Genomic DNA, 21,837 nt, shown 5'->3' on the forward strand with positions numbered 1-21,837 from the left:
GTTGTTCAGTGGTGCTGGAGGTGATTGGACTCAATACTGAAGGAATGAGAGTCTAAAACAGAAAGCTGGGCTTTTAAAGCCATGATACCTTGGAATGTTCTACCTGTTGAATACCTGTGAATAGAAGACCGTGTAGGCCACCCATTTAGTTTGGGAGGCTCCTAAGTGACGCTCCTCTGCTTTGTTGAAGAAGAGACAAGTTAATGCTGTCAAGGTGAGTTAATGGCCGAGGCCTCCAGGCACAGCGCCGTGCAGGCTCTGCCTGGCCCAGGGGCCAGCGAGATCCTGTGCCAGGAAAGGGAACGGCTGCGCCTCTGCGTTGGAGCAGAAGCAGAAACCAATCTTCAGCAGTCTTGTTTCTCCTTCGTTCCTCATCTTTTAGCTGATCTAGAGTGGATTTAGTCCAAATTTTTACCACTAAAGGATTTTGCGGGGCCATGCTAACCTGTAAGGAGTAAGTGGAAAAGCAGAGAAATTAGAATACTTTTACAAACCTATCAAACTTTAAAAATAAGTCATTTTCATCAAAAAATCCCAAGCCAAGTCCCGGAGAGTTTACCATGAAAAGAAATGATTTGGCTTGCAGAAGACGCTCTGACATCAAACTAAGCAGACCTATACAAGCCATGAGAATATGGAGCTAAGAGAACTATTGTGTGTATTATTACAAAAGGTGCTGCATTATCAGTAGCCTTGGCAATAGTGGGAGCAAGGGCCGCTAGTAGGGCTGTAGGGACAGATACACAGCTGGGCCTTTCCGTTTTATCAGTGCCTCAACGGCTTGGAGCTTTTCATCTGCACAGCTCCTGAGTTTATTATACCTCCTTTTAATTTTCTCTCTCTTTTTAAAAACTAGATGCATCATTTGTGCGAGATTAATTCTGCTGGACAATGCTGGGATTCCGTGCAAAAAAACCCAACATTTCTTTAGGGAGGTAGAACTGTAAGTGTGCAGGATGCTCAGGTTAATATGCTGATCCTGACCCACTTAAGTCTTCTGCCTGCAGAGGAAAAACTTTACATTTTGTAATGTTCTGATGGCAAAATAAACTACTCAAGAGCTTCGAGACGTGTGTTAGGCAGCTGCTGGAGTCAGCCCAGCACGAGGGTGGAGCAGTCTCTATACTCTCTGAGCAGCTATTATGTTGCTGGAGTCCAAAAACTATTAAAAAGTTGGATGTTGGTTTTAGCTGGAAATTTTCTTTGCCTAAATTAGTCTTCCCAGATGCTGCAGAATAATTTGGTGAAGATAAATAATATACAAAAAGAAGAGATGCTTCTAGAAGGACTTTGCAGTAAATTACTTTCAAATGTGTGTGTGTGCGTGTGTATATATCTATATCTATCTATATCTATCTATATCTATCTATATCTATCTATCTATATATATATATATGAACTTACTTAACCAAACATTTACAGGCTCTTTCAGAGTTAAGTATTTTTGAATTTTCTTGGAGAAACCTTCATTATGATTAATTATTGTCAAAACCTTGATCTGGAGAGATAAATAGATATAGAGTTGTGTATTTGTACAACATCTGATTTTGCATAGTTTATAAGAATTTATTTCTGACATCCTTGTTTGAACTTACAAAAGCTCAGTCTTGCTCTTCCTTTTTAAATAGTCACCAGCTGTGTTATTTTCTTTCATTCATTCATTCAGCTAATTTTTGCCATATTTAAATAGCTTTAGCTATGTTAAGGCTTCGTTCTGTTCAAAATTCAAATTAAAGTTCTGATTTCTCCAGTGCCTGGCATTTCTGACTAGCACTGTAGTGACTATCTCTGATCTTTTTACTAACGAGTTTACATGGCAGTTACAGTTTTAGTGGGAAAATAAAATAAGCAAACGGCCTTTTCCCACTGACATGGCTGTTTACAACACAGGGTGGTTGTCTTCCTCATATTCTGGACGTAGTCATGGACTTCTCCTTTGTGGGACATTGAGTTTTCTTCCCCAAATTTCACTTAGTGGTTGCTATCTAGGAAGCGGAGAGAAACATGAGGCCTGTAAGGTGGGGGAAGCAGCTGCCTTTGACAGGCAAAAGGACCAGGTCGTTTTCTTTGACTCCAATAAGATTTGCCTAAGACATTAGTACACAACATGGGAAAATCTGCCTCTGTTCCGAATGTAGTTCAATCTACTGACCCAAGACATTTGCTACAAGGTGTTCTGGAGCAGTGCTGAGGATTTTGTGACCGATGTTGTTACTCTTGACTCTCAGATGTCTGCTAAATCAGGATAGATTCCTTACTGGGCTTAGAGAAAATGAAGTGCTAACACGGAGCGCAGGAAAGGCAGATTTATTTAAAGCATTTGTCCCTCTTTGGAAGACAAAGCAGTAGATTTAAGTTAAAACTGGCGATATGGATCATGCTGAAGATAAACAACATTGAAACCAGCACCGTCAGCCTTTTGCAGGCTTGTCCTTGAGCTTGTCGGAAGAGGTGAGAGAGTGGACAAATGGCTCTAAGATCCTTGTCTTGTTTCTGTTTTTAAATTCTATAGATTTCCCCATGAAAGGAACTCGCAGATAACCTCAACCTTGATTGTGTGTCAGAAAGTTATGATCATTTTTTGTTGAATGCGTATCTGGAGAGATTTACTTACAATGCTGATGCCCCTGTCATCTGCTCAGGCCCTTTGTCAGCCTTCAGCTCTGTGTGCCGAGGTTCGTGCTGAACTGAAGGGCTTTCGTCTCGCATGGCTGGAGGGAGCAGGTGATGGAGACTGAGAGAGGATGCCCGGCCCAAGCTGGGTAAGTCACGTGTATTTCTCTTTGCGTATATGGGATCTGTAAACATCTACCTATCTAAAATGCTTTGAAGCAGTCAAGTAGGCTTACGCAGAAGCAAAGAAATGTCTATGTTATCAAGCCAAAATTTAATCCTTCCAGTTAGATTTTGGTATGGGAGAGACCCACAGAAGAACTCGAAATGGCCAAAATGTCAGTACAAATTTTTAAAACCTTTTCAACCGTCTCATTTCCAGTTGCACCCTTACCAGCCACCTGTCTCTGCCAGCTCCCTTTTCCTAGCCCCGTCCCACCTTGTGGCCTGCAGTACCTCCTCATGTTTTCCATTTGCCAGTGGCTGAGCTCTTGCCCTTCCCCACTCTGTCCCCTGTCATTCAATGCATTTTGCCTTCAGCAGTCCCTGTTTCTTTCCTGCAGAAACCCACTGGGAATAGATATTCATGGCCAGAGTGATTTAGGAAGGACTTTTACAGATGCAATACGAGTCTGTAAACATCCCTGCAAAACCTTTTTCAAGTTATTCTGATGAAGTGTGGCTCATGACCAATTTATATGTAAGTGATGCTGCCAGATGCAGCACAGAGCTCACAGGATGACGGTTTATCATTGGCCTTTGCTATGGTTCCTGATGGTGCCTTGAAGGAATGATGCTGTCAGTTGCTAACTGCTTGTCATCCTGCTGGAAAGGGTGCTGCGCCAGACACAGCGTACGTTCCCTACCTTCCTTTAAACCTGGATGACTGAGACAGAATGGCTGCCTGTTTGCTCTGTCTAGGTGTTGGCTGCAGCTATTCTCAATCTGTATAATATGTGAAGGCAGTATATGTTAAAAAATAATAGGAACTTGAATTTCATTACATAAAAGCCCTTTTGAGATGATCTCTTAAGGAGGGAGTAAAGACAGAACAAGCGGAGGATGCTTAGCAATATGATGATGAAACAGTATTATAAACAAACTATGAAACTTGTTATCCATTTTAAATTCTTACTATTGAGATTGTCCAAAGAGACATATGCAACATTGCTGATTGAATGTATTGTATGACATGATGCTGTCAGCCAAGTTGGTCTGATTGATCGCAGGTCTTACAATACAATGCCATTTGTTTTAACTAACAGAGGGCAGAAACAAGAGTATCTGTATCTCATGTGTGAATTTTGTGATATAATGTTTTTACATGTCACTGCTCTTTTTATGATGTGCTTTCACAAGTAAGAGAGGGGTTAAAGGAGAGAAGAGAAACTGCTTTGCCTCTGCCTTTTGACTCTCAACAGGCTTGGCTGGCCCCTGAATTGGGCAGAGTAGACAAGTCTTAGTACTGTAACCATTTTAATGTCTCAACATTTTATTCCAAATTCTTCCTAACTGGATTATTGTTTTTTGGTGAGAAGTGTTACCTGCACAAGTACTCTAGCGACTTGGATCACAGCGACTGCTGGCAACGCAAGGCTTGCTTTAACACCTCAAAGCTAATGTGAGACTTGGCTTAGCAATAGCAGGAAGCAAGTTCTAAGCGTTAAATATACGAAGCTCTTGCCTATCCAGGAGACAGCATAACAGCTTGCTTGATTCATAACACCAAAGGAAACTCTCTGGATCTTAAATTGGATATTCATTTAGATTGTAGTGAAGTAGTTAAATTGGGCAAGCTGAAAAAAAAATGCACCCAGTTGTTTGTCCCTCAATGCATTTTATTCTGGAAACTGTTCCTGAACTTTTTATATTTGGATTTCTGTCCAAATCCATTTGAATGTGGGTTTCTTCCCACCACGATAGAAAGAATATGCATTTTCCAGGCACCTCCGATAAAACTATAATTTAATCTGCAGTTTCAATAGCACCAGAAGAATATATATGAACAAATATGATCATACTATCTCCATTTCCTTGCTGTGATCCATCAGTTCATTATGTCAAGGTCAAAGCTAAAAATTTTAAACTCTTCTTATTTTACAAAATGGAAAATGTCAGAAAATGTCAGGATTAGGAACAGTGTTGACAGAATCAATGCTACGAAGCATCATTTATGAGAGCAGCAGGACATATAAATGCTGTGAAGTTCATCGCTTTTAAGAGAGGAACACGTTCCTCCCCAACACAGCAATACGCATTTATATTAATACCCTTAAAAGGCAAAGCTTGATGGCAGCTTAGTTTACTACCAACATATAAACCCCTCTGATTTAGGTTTGTTTTGACTTCCTCCTTTCTCCAGTACCTTCCTCCTTCCCTGTGTTAGTAGTCAGAGATCAACTTAAGCAACCTTCTGCCCTTTGAACTTACTCTGAGAACTCAAGACAGTCTAAAAGGCTTTTCCCCAGAATGCAGTGGTACTATAAATGATAACCACCCTTTGCCCATGTGTCCTTTTGCCTTGGAGTGCTGCTGCAATGAAAAGAAAAAAGTTACCTATTTTGTAGGTGATGTTTTGCCTTGCCTGATTCTGTGCTTTCAGCTCAGTAATTGAATTAACAACGTTTTCTATTTATTTTTTTGAAAAGCGATTAACTGAGTCCGGTACAAGTCTACAGTAAACAAAAAAAGCAAATAGTAGAGTGACCATTTCTTCCATTCCATTAAGTACTTAAGCACATACTTAATTTTATTTGGAATTACGGTGAGACCTTCACAAATTTTAAAATATCTTTCTCAATCAGTTAAATAAATTAATAAATTGAAAACAAAGAAGGCAGGCGCAACCAGAATTTTAAACAGCAGACCTCATCCCTTGCCAGTCCCTCTACCACAAAACCTGCAAAACAAACACTTAGGAAAGCAGATGCCCGAATTCTGAACCAAATATTTTTAAACATAACTGTCTGGCTGAAAACTGGGAAGGTGGCATTGATCCCAGGAGAATTTGTTTTGGTAGTGTTTCTTTTCGTTTAAAATTTAATCATGATTTAATCATAATTGATTTGCTGAAACTCAGCTATTCATTCAGCTGCCTCCCAGCCATGGAGGGCTTTGTCTCCCAATAGTCAATGAGTTAAGCATTTCTTAGGCTCTGTTTTTCCAAGCTAAGGCTTCCGTTTAGAAAAAGTACCTTCAGAAATACCTGTTACTTTTGTTTAGGCAAGTGACAATATTGCAACAATCAACCACAGAATCACAGAATGGACTGGGTTGGAAAAGACCTCAGAGATCACCAAGTCCAGCCCTTGGTCCAACTCCAGTCCATTGACCAGATCATGGCACTAAGCGCCATGTCCAATCTCAGTTTAAAAACCTCCAGGGCCGGTGAGTCCAGCACCTCCCTGGGCAGCCATTCCAATGCCTGACCACTCTCTCCCTGTGGGAAAGCTGTGGGAAGCTTGAGTAGTTACAGAATGAAAACGTATTTTAAGATATAGCATCAGGAATGGCCCTGGTCACAAGGGCTTTGTGAGAAGCGCATAATGGGAGCTGCGTGCTTGGAAACCACCCTTGAGCCTGAATGGCATTTGGTCCGTAGCCATTAATGCAATACAGGGAAATAAGGATAAAAGGAGATGCTGCTTTTGCTGACATGAAAGCACCTCTGTCCATATTTCCTTTTTTATATGAGCTGCTTCTGCTGCTGCTGCAGCCAAGCTCATAACTTCAACGTCCTTTCTGTCCTTGTAGCCCATAACTCAGTGTCTGGATCTCCATTTCCTATCTCGCAAGCTGCTCCTTTGCTACTATTGCTTTGTTCTTATATCTGCCTATACCTTTTTGTTTCGCCCCAAGCAGATTTGTATTCTTAGTGAGTTTGTAATCTCTCTTTGTAACTTTATTGCTGTCCTGCTTTTTATGGATTTATTAACATTTTTTTATAAGACTTTTATTTGCTTCACAAGATACCCAGATCATTCCTTAAGAGATTCTTCCACGCATATGGAAGATTTTCCAATTCCATGTTAGTATTTTAGTTCTTGTTTGTTCAGCTTGTGATTTTCTTTGATTTCCTTACATTCCCATTCACTTCTGGCTCTTTAAGAATTCATTCGGAAGGTGGGTTTGTACAAGATATCACAGCTTCAATCCATGGACTCCTGCTTAGGTACTTTTCTATTTCTTCTGAAGACACTAATCTTCCTTTACAACAAAACAACTTAATAAGCTGCAGAAAATTGATAAGGCAATTTAATTGCCAGTGCTTATGTATTTTCTCACTATAGCTAAAATCCTACCAAAAGTTGTATACAAGTGGTACCAGAAGCTCTCAACTAAAGAACTAAAATAATGGGAACAGATTAGCAAATACAGTGAAAAAAACAAACACACAAAACCCCCTGACAAGACACCTTTGCAAAGTTTCTCTTATTTATTCAACTTTTATAAATATCACAGAGAGTGATAACTTGGTTTATAAATTGAAGGAATAAAGTGAATGTGCCAGCATGAAAAAATATAAACAATTATATTGTCAGTCAGTGTTTGAATTATTCATTTGAAATATCTTTTAAGAGTTCTTCATTGCATCTGTAAGGCAAAGAAACATATTTATAGGAGTAAAATGTACTAAATAATTATTGAAGTATGCATCAAAGAATTCCTTTGATTATTTTAGAATGAATGTTCCAAACTGCCACTTCTGATTTTATTGTCAAGTGTTGGAACATTTGATGTTTTCTATACCGTTTCAAACCCGAGGCAAACAAATTTATAAAAACGACCAACTTTTATCTTTCAAAGGAAGTGGATAGCTGTTGTGACTGAGTCAGAAAAACAGAAACGTAATTAACAAGTCGACAAATAATGAAAAAATGTAGTTCAATTAATGGGAACCAATTCCAAAATTTGAAACGTTTGTGTTTGTTACTCCACATCCTCTATTACTTGCCAGATACCACACTATTTTCAGCCTATGATGATTTATATACAGCTTTGTGTTACCAAATATTTAGGATGTTTCAGAAAAACTTTTGCCTACAAACAGACAGATCATGTTATTTCTTCTTAAAAGCACACACTTATTCACCACAGTCATTCTCAAGATCTGTATGGGGAGAAGAAATGCAGCTTCTTTTGAGGGGTGTGGAAAGTCAGCTTTCACTCGCTGAACTTGGATAAAAGTTAATTAAGGGTAGCTCTGTAATCCGCCACTTAAATTACAGATCAACAAAACTACTTCTTTTAATTAATAATTTCTATGGAATTAATAATTTCTATGGAAGCACCTGTGAAATAAAAGCAGTAAACCAGAAAAATATATACTGAAATATACAGAGTACTTAGTAGAAAAATCAAGTACATCCGTTATTGTACTATTAAAAGCTCTATAGATTTATAAACTTTAATACTCACCTAATAATGGCACTTCAGGAGAAATGTTCAATAGAAATATCCATTCTAAATTTTCTGAAATAGGGAAAGTTTCAAAACCAAGTTTGGGCGAATTTGAGGCATTTTTGGAGAAAGAAGTGAGGAAAGCTTTAAAGATTCAAAGGGAAGTACAAGTAAGAAAAAAATAATAGCTATTTCAAGTTGTCTCTTGGTGCAAAATTAAGTCTTATAATGAAATATTCAGAGCACATTCAATAGCTGCAACTCGGATCAGACAGAGTCCCAGGTCTCTCGATCCCTTTACTGTTAACAATTAACAGGGTCAGGATCAAGAGAACCAATTAATAAAGAATATCTCTCAAAAAGAAAAAAAAAATGCCATTGACTACAGTGGGATGAACATTTACTGTCTAGTTCAATATATACTAATGCAGGCAATATAAAATATTTGAAAACCATCATAGAAATATTGTGTAAGTATTAAAATTGATAAAATAGAAAGTAAGCGAACATCACTGATTCCCGAGTTTTGACTTGTATCTTTCATCCTTTCGTTTTGAAGTCATGATTATTTGCACATTTGTTATTAAAAGAGAAGCTGGTATTCTTTTTTCAATGTAGTGAAGTTGGTGAATTGAATTTTTTCACTTTCAATTATACAGAAATGGATCTAAAAATGCTTCAAAGTGTGCAGTGAATCTGTTGCAGCCAAAATAATGGGTAGCTGCAACTGAATGTCTTTTTTTAATCTGGGTGCATCTAGCTATCAAACAAATCTATTAATTGTTAAATCATAATGACTTCAAAAGACATTTCTCAAGTCACCACTGAAACTTAGATAACCTAATCAGTGATGGCACGGAACTGCCTCATCATTAGTCTTGTCAGCTCTGGACCTGCTTCTATTTCCATAAGGTAATGAAAGACCTGATATATTTTTGAGAAAGTAACGTTTTCAAAAGTAGTTTTACAGGTGAGGCCTTAGAAGACACAATTGTAATAATGGCTTTTCACTACTAGTTCCTTAGTTTTAGGAATTGTTTCCTGGTAATGCACAAATAGTATAAAAGTGAGTGGGAACACGATGTCACCTGGTTTCTGTATTTTCTTGCTTTTGTGGGAGACAAAGTGAGGTGAAATCCTCGATAACATGGTCAGAATCCTACTGAGCAAACACTGGCTAATAGCTCTCACATTATCTATCAGTACCAAACATTGTTTTTCCTTTATTTGCTGGTATGAATGAAATGATAAAGACTTTATGGTAGAAGTACAGACAGAGGCAGAAGTGAGAAGGACAGTTCCTACGGGTTCAGCTTCCCGTGGCTCACAGCTGCAGAACAAAGGGGGGCGGCAGTGGGGTTTTACAGTGGGGGACACAGGGCGAGTAGACAGATGTGCGAGATGATAATTGAATAGGCACTATAAGACACTGTGCGAAAGATCTAATGATGGTATGTTAATGAGATCATATTTAGATACAGTTCAATATACTTGATAACAAGAACAAATTCTTCGTGATCCTGCTATGATCCAGTATTCTTTGAGATTTGTCTCCTATATTACCATACAGATATAGGCATGGTATGCATGCTTCATGGGAGACTGAAATCACATTTTCCAAGACGGTTTGCCTTAAAATTTAGCTAGGGTTGCCTCACTTCATTTGGCTAAAGCCCTTTTAAGACATGTATTATAAAGTTTGTTGATTTTTTCTTTCTCTGGGATATTATTGAAAAAATAAAAGTGACTTTGTTGGAAAAGAGGGAGATTCTGTCATTTGGAGAATAGCAGTCTCTTGTCTACGTGAAGTGCATTAAATACCCTAGCAAAGCGAACACTTAAAAGGTCATCAGCTTGACACTGTCAAGAAAATGATTTTGAATTTTTGCTTGAACTTGTCCCTGCAAGGGTCCCTTTCTGCCTGTGCCTCCCTTTTTGTTTGTGAAACCTACAGCTGTGGTGCTTTGCTTGTGTTGAAAGGCATAAAAATGCAACAACAAAGCAAAAAAGCGAATCAAAAACATTGAAAGAGAGTACGAAATAGTTGCTATTCTGTTCCCTGGGCTCTCCTCTTAAGAGCTCTATCCACTTAAAACATTTTCCAGCTTCTGAAACACTTGATTAAAGTCAATTGGGAAAAAGATAAGCTCTTAAAAGTGCTAATTTGTGACTCAGAAAACCTGAATAAGTCTAAATATGGAATTCTCTGTTGCTCTGTATTCATGATTATGGGGCTTGTTTTGAGAGTGTTTTAACATTTCTGTGCACACTCTCTGTGCCTACCTCTGCTTTGTGCTGTGTGTTTCGAAGGCATTCTGGAGTACAGTGTTGCAGTTCAGCTAAAAGCTCCCTCAACTCCTTTCAGTCTCTTAAGGTTTTCTAAAGTCTCCTTCAGATCGGAAGCCAAGTGTTTCTTTTCCTTTGTCTTTTGCTGGTCATACAAGCCCATATGGAGACTTTGCTTGACCTCCTGTACTGGACTAACAGTTGAATGGATATTCTTCTTTAATTAATATCCTCTCATTCTTAGGCTGTGGTTGTATGGATGAAATTTAGGAAGAGAACCAGAACAAATTGCACTGTGATGGACGTGCAAACAAGCAAACTCTGTGTTAAGAAGGTAAGAATGGAGCGAGCCAAGCACTAACACATAACAGTTTGAGGCTGTGACAGCTCTAACTGAACCCCCCAGCAGAATGTCTGCTACCGCTGGAGCTGAGTGGATTTTTAGGGAATATATCCTGTGTTCGTAGCTTTTTCCAGATTAAGATAGCTTATCTTTCAGTGTCTTAACCACTTCACGTGTCAAACCTAATTTATTTTTCATTCTGAAGGAATCCTCTATATACTCTTTTCTTTCCTACTTTGAAAGTTGTTAAATGTCTTCTAATCTAGTAATTCCTAGCTCTTCTCTCTTTTTGCAAGAAGAAAAGTATCACTGCATATCTTACAGATAACCCTGTGCCTTGTCTCTCACACCTCCCTTCTCCAGCCAACCCCGTTTTCTTGTGGCGTATTTGTGAGAATGCTGATTTTGCCTTAAGAAGAAAATTCCTCCTCTCCTTCAACTGACACTTTCTAGTCTGCCCTTGGGCTGCTAATATAGTCATGTTGTATAATACATAGGCACTTACAGACAGCCTACAAGGTAAACGGCAGCAGGCTTTGAGCACTTGAAAACCTTTTCAAAATCTTGAAAATGAATATTTAGTTATTGGGACCTTAGACCCTATCTTCCATCCATAAGCATATCATGTATGCATCATGTAAAATTAAAAGCCGTTTCTGAAATTATTTGTAAGTTACACTGGTCTTGAAAAGGGTTACGTTTTTTTTTTCCCTCATGCAATTATAATCTCAAGTGTCAAATCTGTTGCTTCAGTGTTGATTTCAGAAGTGCCATAAGACTTCTGACATTTTAATTCTTGGCAGAGCATATTGACACTTGAGGCTACCAACTGCACGGATTAAAACTGTTCCAGAGTCCCTGAATTTCCTATCAAACCGATGCACACAATACAAATGGCAACTTTACATTGCCAAGTTTAAGTAAGTAGCTGCTGGACTTTCAGTTTTTTATATCTGTCTTTATATACAGATACATAAAATACATAAAAGTAATGTATGAAATGGCATATGAATTACCTCATGAACAAAAGAGCTTAGTTGTATAAAGAACATCTTCTAAAGATGCTTAAAGGAACTGAAAGAGCTGATAAAACCTGCACTGTTCTGTAATATTTTCATTGATAGAATACAGGACACAGGAAAAAAATCAATTACTTGAGGATGTTACTGAACAAAGGAGGATGCTGAATGTGAAAGGCACTAATGGGGCAGTATGGAGTATAAAAGTGTATTGAGAAACCATCAGTATTTCAGAGGATTAGGTCCCTCTGCAGATCTGATTAACAGGTTGAAAGACTTCTCAGAAATATGCAGTTTCTTAGCGAACTTCCCTCGTCTCTGTTCCCGTGATTGTACTGTCCTGTTCCAAGGACTGACCTTTGTAGAAAATCAGCCCATTAATTGTCTTATGATAGCTAGAAGAGGAGAGTAATTACTTTACACCTTAAAATATAAAACAAAATTTAAAAGATTATATGACCTCCATCTACCAAGAGGTAGCACAGAACCAGGAAACAAAAGCACAGACTAATGGGCTACCACAGCTTAAAGAATGCCAAGAAACTGCTCTAGGAGAGCAGTTCCAGGGGAGATTTCTCTCCTTTTGCAAAGCATAGAGTCCCAGCTTCTCTCTGGCTCACCCATCTTTCCTCCTTGGGGTAAAGGTAGGTTTGAATGAGGAATTGAGCTCAGTGGGAGCATCTGTATCACTGTTACTGATTCAGATTAGTGCTGGGGAACTTGTTGATATTTACTATTTACTATTATGTTTTGTTTCTTTATTTAAAGATGGTTTGAACTTCAGATGACTTGAAAAAGTAGTACTTGGTTAGTACAAGTAGGAAATACCCCATATGTTTTCCTGGTTTTACCTATCACTTAAATGTGTATTGGCCAGGAACAAGCACCATGCACCACGTCTGTTCTTAGCACTGTCTTTTGCTTTCAGCCCCAAGAAAATGTTGTGTATGGTGCAAATATGATGGTTTAGTATGTATTTACAATTCTTATGGTGGCATCTTAGGGGAATTTTTAGGTAATCAAGATCCAGTCAAATGTCTGATGTTAAATGAGGCACTCAACGTGTGTGCGTATAATGCCTGAGTCTGTCCTATCTGGAGTTTCCTACAATCTGACAGTTTCCTTTTCCCTTATGATGCTTTGCAACAGTAAACTTAAAACCTAATAGAACAGCGAAGTACAAAACATCCCTATCCAGTGTGATACAAAACTACTACAGTGCAAGGGAAATGTGGTTTCCTATTCCTCGTCTTCCAGTGTTTTTGGACAACTGTCACATGTCAGCTGTGTTCAAGAAAGGTAAGTATAACATTTACTACCTCCAATGAATGTAATCACTGTAAGTGATAACAAAGCAGGAGCAAGGTAAATTAGTTTTTGTCACTCAGACCTAACAGAAAGAATTTTGAGAAGGCACCTTTCTTTTCATATTATGAAAGAAAAAAAAAGGTGCTTTTAGAAACTGAGGAAGCAAAGTAAACGAACTCAAGAAGAACAACTGAGAATGTAAGTGTCAGTGATTCCTGTCGCAGATATACTTTAAAATTCGGACAATGTTCATGAGGCTTAAACACACAATTTTATTAGTTCCCCGTTTGTTTTGCTAGTAGGATATAATGGATTGTGCCATCCGAGTGGTGCGATTCTGCATCTCATGGAAGGGGAACTAGTCTTGATGCACATCCAGAAGGTGTCCAAAGGGAGCAAGGCCATGGTCACACGCTTAAATGAATACCCCTCCTCTGATAGACGCGCAGTGGGTCGGTAGGGCAAGTGGAAACAGGCTGCGGTTACAGGGATATATTTTTCCCCCAACCTACCTATGTTTAATCCGAGGATAATGTATCTCTTTTGCTCTACACAAAACATATTTTTGTACTAGAGACTAGTATACCACAAGGATGATCTTGAGCTGATCTTGCTGTTTTTTCTCTATTTAGCCCAGCCGGAAGATTGAATGCACTTCCTCAGTATTCAGACATGACAATCCCTAGTAATTATCTGTCTCTGAACTAGGTTATTAGTAAGCTATAAAAAAGTCTCTAATTTCCATCAACAAATACAGTTTCCAGTCATTACAGTCTGCAAGAATAGTGTCAATTTATTTGAGATTTTCCTCTCCTAAGAATTGGTAGGAAGAGTTATTCCCATATGAATTTAGAAGGATGATTAGAAAGAGACTTTTTCAAGATGGCTTTAAAATGAAGCAGCCAGACATAAGAATGTAAATCATGTTCTATGGGAAAAAAAATAGATCAGGCTAAGAATGCAAATCATATTCAAGGGGAAAATTCAGATCAATATTAGAATCTGCCTTGTGTGACTGCAGTAGCATAAAATTATCTGCTGAGCTGCCTGTAGAAATGACAGTAGAGAGAAGAAAAAGATTTCAAGCAAAAGATGGCCTGCTGATAATTTGGCACAATTAAGCTAAATTGTAACCCAAATTGAGGGTAAAATATTATACGAAAACAGATGCAGAATACTTGTGGAAAATGTCAGGTACATTCTTATTTCATTGTTACAGTGGGATGGAATATGAGATGTTTGAGAGATGGGGAAAAATACTTGAGTAGTATTGAATTCCTAGGCAATGGAAGCTTGATTCTCCAATGTTCAATTAGGAAACAAGTCAGTGACCTTATTTTTCCAATACAGTGTCTCCCTTGGAAGGAGAGATCCCAACCTTTGGCAGATATATTCTGGGAAAAATTAATTTAGGAAAGGTTTTCATTATGATTCACAACATGACCTGGAATTGTTAAGAATTTTGTGGGAGGAACATTTAGAATAATAGGTTTTAAACCAAAACAGCCATCCAACCAGTCATACAAACACAAACTCTGGCTACCCCAGCTTTGGTTTTCTGCACTGAAACAGAGTTCACTGACTTCAGCATTCACAGGCTTATTCTCAGCCTCTAGTTTCTGCAGATCCTACTCGGTTCCCCGGATTTCAGAGGGTATTTTTTGTGTGGATAGCGGATCCTACAAGTCAGAGAGCCTTAGCTCCCATTTCCTTGGTTCCTCGCTTTAGAGCTTGGCTCTGAGCTCCTCCAGCTCCCCTCCACAGCATCGCCTCTCTGGAGAGGTAAGGCTCCCTCATTCTGCAGCAAAGTATGTGGTGGTAGATCCTGAAGTTGTAAATTGGCTGAAGTCGAGGTAGTGCTGTGAAACCTTTACTGAATCAGTATTTTCTGAGCACCTTGCTGTGAAGTTTTTCTTGTTGTTTTTGTTGGTTTGTGTTAGATACGTGAACAAGTATAAAGATTGCTACTAATTTAGACAGTTTTGAAAGTTGTACAGTTTCAAATGGGAGACAAAATTTTCAACGTATTTGCCTAAAAGATACTAGAAATACTGTTTAAAATTATCTGTGTGAATACAGTGGAATAAATAATTTGGTTAGGAATATAGATTAAAAATTAAGCTTGTTCTTTTTAGATATCCTGTGAGATATCCTTGATTTTAACATTATGACAGTAGCCTATTAATGGAAAAGGTGTGTGAGCATCCAGTGGTTGCTAGAAAATGTTCTTCTCTAATGACTAGTGAAATTTCTCTTTCATGGAAAATATTCACATTCCATTGCTTAATGGATCATATGACAAAAACTAAGTAGGAAGAGGTTACTTTTGATGGTTTGAATATTTTGTGAAGAGCAGGATGCTTAAAAACACCTTTTGTTGAGCAAAAAGGCGTGTTTTGCAATGACTTTTGGGCATTATATGTGATGCATGAAGCAGCGAGCCATAGTACACGGAAAGGGAAATTAAGAATGTTTGGCAGCTCTGCATTTGAACACTGCTGCTGGACCATCATCAAGGCTGGGCCTACAAATTTATTGAAGCAATTATTTAAAACTTCAACTACAGCCTTAGAATTAAAAATACATATTTTAAGAGCTGATGTGCTTCATAGCACATTGCCACTCCCTTTTCTTGTTTACTTGGGGATGGATACACTTGGAAGTTTCTGCCGATGGCATGTGCAGGGCAATAGCGGGAGGGTGGCGGGGAGCACAGAGAGGCTCCTATCTTTCTTTGCCAGACCTTTGCTTTTAAAGACAGAGACATGCAAATGAGCATAACTGGGAAAGTGACTTATTCACAGAGTCTATGGCATATAGCCATAGACTCAGGAAATATAATGCACGTGAAGGATGTGGCCGTTTAAGACTAGTCTTCACACCTGTCCTTCAGAGAAGAAGTATTGCTCCAAATAAACCTTCTTAAATTGCTATATATTGAAAATAAAGACTGAAATGGACATTTGGATAAATTAACCTAGGGAGAGCCGATAGGTGATTTTGTTTAAATTCTTTTGATTGCAACAGAGATCATATTTATTTTGCTGGAGGGTGACTTACCGAGCAAAGCACGTTAAATCACTCTGCTTCCAAGGGAGAGTGAAGCAGCAGATATATATCCATGCTGAAGAGGTAAGATGTCTGTTACATGCTCATTACACATATTTATGTCTCAGCTGCAAACTGAAAAGTATTCATGAATTTTATATATTTTAAAAGTGTTTCCAGGTATGCCTTTAGCTTTTCAGTTAAGTCTGAGCTTGTACAAACTGCAAATTCCCTCTGTGCCTGCTATACTGTTTAATTTTTCACCCGTCAAGAATATGTGGGAGTTTCACTGCAAGGCAGTAGTATAGAGATGGCAAGATGCAACCAAGCATACTAAAGGATACGTATCCTGTGCTAATGGGACAAACAGTGACTGTCAGGTCTTCGCAGCACGAGTCTTGGTTTCATGTAATTTGAGAACATCTTTCTGGGTTCACATTTTGCATAAATGTTGTAGGACTTATTGGCTTGTGTTGTCTTGTTCTGTGCCTGCTCTCCTCCAGCAGACCTTTAACAAGAAAGCTGCCACAAGATCTGCATTTTCGTATTGAGGAGAGTTTTACTTTAAATGAGCAGTGCTGATACAGAAAGGAAGGGGACCACCTTATTTGGGTCAAATTTGCCTTAGGTCTCTTGCCTTGGATAGCTCTGTTGTTTGGACACAAGTCCATGCTTCAACACGTGTAGCAGAAATACAAACAAGCACTGGTGAGGTGAAGCGGCTAGGTGATGCTATGCCTGTACATTCCTGCCTACATCTGTATGGTCCAGACATCCATAACGCAATTATATCACTGCTGACATAGTGAGAGCAAGTTGCTTAAGCTCCTGTCCCTGCTGAAGAGCAGGTTGTGCGGTGCTGCAGGGCCCGGTGGCAGGTGGGGACAGCGAGCCCTGCAGCGTGGGTGCATTGCAGCGTAGCGCACCTTGGAGCTCAGAGGCAGCTTTGCCCTTGCCCATCATGATGATAACCTTTGTAAGTGTACGGGAAGGAAGGAGAGGATGAACAGTAATGCTGAATTTCTGTCTGAGGAATATACTTTGCTCGGTCGTGAAAATGTTCACTTAGAAACCTAGGAGGAACTGATCCTTTTCAAATTCAGTGAAAGACCTCTGAGCTCTTTTTGCTATGTGCTTACTGCAGCACATACATTTAGTGAAAATGAGAAGATGCACACCTTGACAGTAAATATGGGAGAAACAAAGACTTGTTTCAGTTTATTGACAGTCTTGAAAGTTCAGGAGGTTTTAATCCCTAATTAGAAATAACAGGCTGCTTCCTGTGGACTGCATACAGGTGAGAGTGATACTTGCACAGTCACACTGCTGATTATACTGTCAGTTGATGAAAAAGCTGACCTCCCTATGCCCACTCAAAACTATTTCTTTGCATGTGCAAATATTACCTTTGTTGCTGGCTCCTTAAGAGTTAATATTATTTGTATGATTTGATACCACCGTGGTCCATGCTGATGAGCATATTATGAAATAGCTTCATGTCCTTTCCCAACCTTTTCAAATGATGAAGCCATTGAAGATAATCTGGAATTTAGTTTTGCTTTTCTAGACTGCAGCAATGAAAGAAAGAATGATAAAACATGTCCAATGGTGATGCAGAAAGATAGTAGAGGATCCCAATCAAATTAGTGGTAGAGCGTCAGGGGACATATAGCCGCTGCTTTCCGTCATTGGAAGGAAGACTTAGGTTTTTAACAAATCTCTGATGCTTCTGAAATTTGTAATGGGTTCACATTCTCTTCTTAGTCCACAATAAGCCAGATGTTCTTGCAATGAAGTGTCTGACTGTGATATATCAGACTCATATAAATAAGAGGAGACTAGAACCCAGGGTCTGTAACATCTTTTTGTCTAATTTTCCGTAAGTATTCAGAGGAGAAAGATTAAACTGTGCAAATGCAGGCAAATCCCACGGTATTAGCCTTAGGTTATTTGAAATCAAGGAGTCCCCCTTTCTTTACTAAGAGTACTGTGTAATATATTTACAGATGAGGTGTTACTTTGAAGTTGGGATCTTGTCATTGATCAAAAGCATACAGCTTCCCTCATGTCTCTCAGAAAGAGACAGTAGTTATATAGCACTGGTGTGGGTTTTTTTAATGTTTTGGACAGCAAAAATGACATTTACATGAAACAGTAATCCTGGGAATGTATGAGATAAGACAATTTCAACTACAAGTTAAGAGAAAGTCTCACAAGCAGACTTTAAATCAAGCAGCAGTAATAGCATGTCATACTCATTCTGCCTCCCTTACCTGCTGTTAATTAAAGTACTGATAAAGGAGGTCTGTCAACATTAATATGATGAAAAGTAAAACATGTGTTTAAAATTTTCTAGATGAAAGTACAGTTAATCAGTATTACAGAAAAAAAGGTTTTGAATAAATACTCTTAATTCAGCATGCTTGTTTAAGAAGTGTAAATATACTACATTAGAGCTTTTTAATCCGCAAAGGGAAAGGGCATAGAGACTGACAATGCAGTATTTTTTGGTTCCTAAGGAGGACAGAGAAGGCACAATGCAATTAATAGGGAAACCACTTGAGTTACTTGCTTGCTTAATCTTTGTAGTCACTCAGAGCACTAACTTTATCAGGGCTGTGTATTTGGATCAATGATATTATTTTCCTGATGGTTCTACATTGACTGGCCATGGATTATGTAATTTTAAATGTAAATACGAATGTGTCTATCCTGAGGGGAAAAAAAAGGGAATCTGGAAGAATAATATGCTGCATACACACAGCAAGGAAACACCACTGAGGCATCTCTGTAAATATTACTTTTAACAAAGAGTTTCTGGTTTATTGTACAGCATGGATGTTGCAGGTGGGCCAAGCATTGCAGCTGCTCTTTATGGACACCTAAGTAGTTTTATCTTGGCTAACAGTGGGAATAAGTAGCTCTGTTTTATTTTCTGACATGTTAATGTAGCTTTGAAGCAAGCAAAGCTGCTCTACTGAGGCCTGTGGTGGCAGAGCTTTCAAATACGTTATAGCACAAACCGCGTTGTAACACAAAGATTGCTTTATCCAGGCATCATTTCTCTTTCAATATGTGTTTTAATCATGAAGTGTCCACAAAACACTTGCTTTCCTAGAAACGGGATATTAGGAATGTATATATACTCTGTTTGCATCAAGTCTCTTAATGTCACCCAGTAGCTCTAAGTAAGCAAAACTATTGCGGTGTGACTGGCTAGATGTTTATTGGTAACCCATAATTCTAGAGAATACTCGTAGCCATCAGGAAACGGTGGGTTTGGACATCTGTGTTATGGCAACTGCGTTCCCCCTTCAAGGAAATGAAGTGCCGCTGTTGGGAGCTAAATGAGAATGTCAATCTCAGCCCGTGTCAGAACCAGCTTGATAGTCTGTTTGGCCAAAGCTCAGGTTCCCATATGAGCTTGCCTCCTGTTCAGATTCTGTCCTGGAGAGGAAAAGGGACAAAGAATTATGATCCTTTCACATTCCCGTATGACTTTTTTTTTTTTAAGTAGGAGGAAAAAAACCCTATTTTCTTGTTAATATAACTTTTTATGGTTTAGTATTCTTAAAACACTGAAACCAAACCAGTAAAAGCGTGATGCCTACCCAATCAAGCGATGGTTTGTTGTAAAAAGCAAACTAATATATAGTACTAGTAGAAAAGTGCAGGCAAATAAGAGAATAAGGTCCAGCTATTTAAATTTCTGGAGAAAAAAGGCTACAGCCATGCAAAGAGTGCTTGGGTCCTGTTCTTCACTTTACTGTGTTGTTCTGGGTAGGGTTCCATGAAGTAGTTTTCTTCTGGTGAAATTTCTTCAGCAGAAATGAACTATCTTGTTTTCCATAGTAACGAGTGAGCCTTATCTATTATATGAAGCTGCATAACTGGAGTTTTCTGCATGATATAATTCTTAGCCTTAAAATAATATTATACTAAAGAACTTAAAGAACTTCAGTGAGGAAAGGACAGATAACCTTTGTCACTCAAACAGCATTTGTGCAGCCTGTAAATCAAACTTCTAACTGAACTTTGCATGTTGTATACGTTATGATATGAAGAGATACAATGTGCTCAGTATTTTTGTGTGCTTAAATCCAATTACAAATACCTAAAATACCCATTTCTGATTGGCAGTACTAACAAGATACTTCTGTATTTTTATCATTTTACTATGCTTCACCTGTACTTTAAATTTTGAAATGACAACTACCCGTTGGTCTAGGTCGATTTTGCACCTGTCTTAAGAGAGTACTGATCTTTGTAAATTTGTAATGATATTATTATATTTTAATTTAGTTTGAATAGGAATTTAGTTGAGTAGATTTGAATCTTGTCATCATCTTAGATTCAAAGAACGGAAGAGGAAGAAGTATCATTATTCCCAACTGTAAGTGGAAATAAGTAACGAAGAGAAAATAATCTTTGTTATTATTTATCTTTTTCCAAATAATCCAAAATAACCAATTGTTCTTTCATCCTACGCTGTAGCCTTTCCTCGAGGGAAACGGGAAATGAAATGAGACATGAATAATGTCAAAAATCAGAAGAGCAATTAAAAAGCCTGGGAGTGTGAGGTCTCAGAAATAGAGGCCTTATTGGACCTTCACTTTGCACTTCATAAGCAGAGCACACAAACTTTCATTCCAATGTTTTATTCACCTCTACCACTTTGTCATAGGATTTCACAGCTAAGAGAAATAGCTTTTGATATTCTCCTTTTCCACATCAATCCTCTGTCTTTGTTTTTCTTCAGATGCTGATTTCTTTATGCTTCTGGTTCCCTGAGAAGTGTAGAAAAGCAAGATACAGAAAGAAAACCCTGGAAGTATTTTAACAAGCAGCTTTGGTGTCTCACATCCTGCCCAGACGTATGGGAACATATACAATGAAAATACCATTTTTGCATTATTAATAATGTTATTAATAGCATAATGCTTCACAACTTTATAATGTTCTTGCAAAATTAATTCTGAGTTCTATAGAAATTAAATCAGTGTAAATTTGTACCAATTCAGTGGAGTCATATGTGCCGATTTTTTTCTTACTTACACCAGTGTAATTCCTCATGTAATTTATCGTGAAATTTGTCTTTCAACCTCCTGTTGGTCTTAAAATGAAAATCATCTAAGGTCTGTCATAACTGCAGAATGTTGTGTATGTATGTGCGTCCGTCTCTAGATAATATCTTTTAAAAGCCAGTCCAAGTACTTGGCACTTCACATGTGAATTAACCCATTGTTTGCAATTAACGGCGCAGAGTCCTGTCACTGTGTAAAGAATGCAGAGTCACCTGTGCACATCTGACGAGGACTGGTTATTTCTGTTCTATTTGTCGTGTTTGAAGTATAATAGAATAATTCCTAAAGCATGAAAGGTTTTGGGAAAGAGACACAACGCACTTGCATGCAATAGGAATAGGTTTATTTTGTGTAATTTCTAGCAAGCGCGTTGTTACAAGATGCATGCTGGAGAGTGCTCGTCACCTACATACCCCTTGAAAATTAGTACAAGGCAAATTAGCAGAGAGTCACAGAATTTGCCGAGGGCATTCTTTTTGGAGTGTTTAGAGAATTAATAAAAGGTGTATGTATAACATGTAAAGTCAGTCAGCATTGTTCAGTTAAAATACGGCTGTCACAGACATCTACTCTGTTCATGTCTATAGACAGTCTTAAAAATTGCTGGGCTGATAAAATAAATAAAGCTCACTTGCTGTTTAAATCCATTGCTTTATTTGATTTTTATTTCAGCATCCTGAAGGTTTCAGAATCAGTGTTTTGGCCCTCAGGCATTTCCCTTGCCTGGTTAAGCGCC

General features: G+C 38.3%; 1 long non-coding RNA gene across 8 annotated transcripts in view; it reads left to right on the forward strand.

The window, feature by feature from the left end:
• The window catches only part of LOC139829040 (uncharacterized), a 308,145-nt gene extending 286,401 nt beyond the window's left edge, over positions 1–21,744 (forward strand). For 5 of the 8 annotated variants that reach the window (XR_011741255.1, XR_011741254.1, XR_011741249.1 and 2 more), the window contains 4 exons: positions 2,643–2,762; positions 10,544–10,633; positions 12,811–16,101; positions 20,777–21,744. This is a non-coding gene — a long non-coding RNA (uncharacterized lncRNA). The remainder of the gene's footprint in view (positions 1–2,642; positions 2,763–10,543; positions 10,634–12,810; positions 16,102–20,776) is intronic. The other 3 variants (XR_011741250.1, XR_011741252.1, XR_011741256.1) reach the window with 3 other exon arrangements.
• The last annotated feature ends 93 nt before the right edge of the window (positions 21,745–21,837 follow it).

Source organism: Patagioenas fasciata, chromosome 13, assembly GCF_037038585.1.
Source record: "Patagioenas fasciata isolate bPatFas1 chromosome 13, bPatFas1.hap1, whole genome shotgun sequence".
In the NCBI taxonomy this organism is placed as follows: Eukaryota; Metazoa; Chordata; class Aves; order Columbiformes; family Columbidae; genus Patagioenas; species Patagioenas fasciata.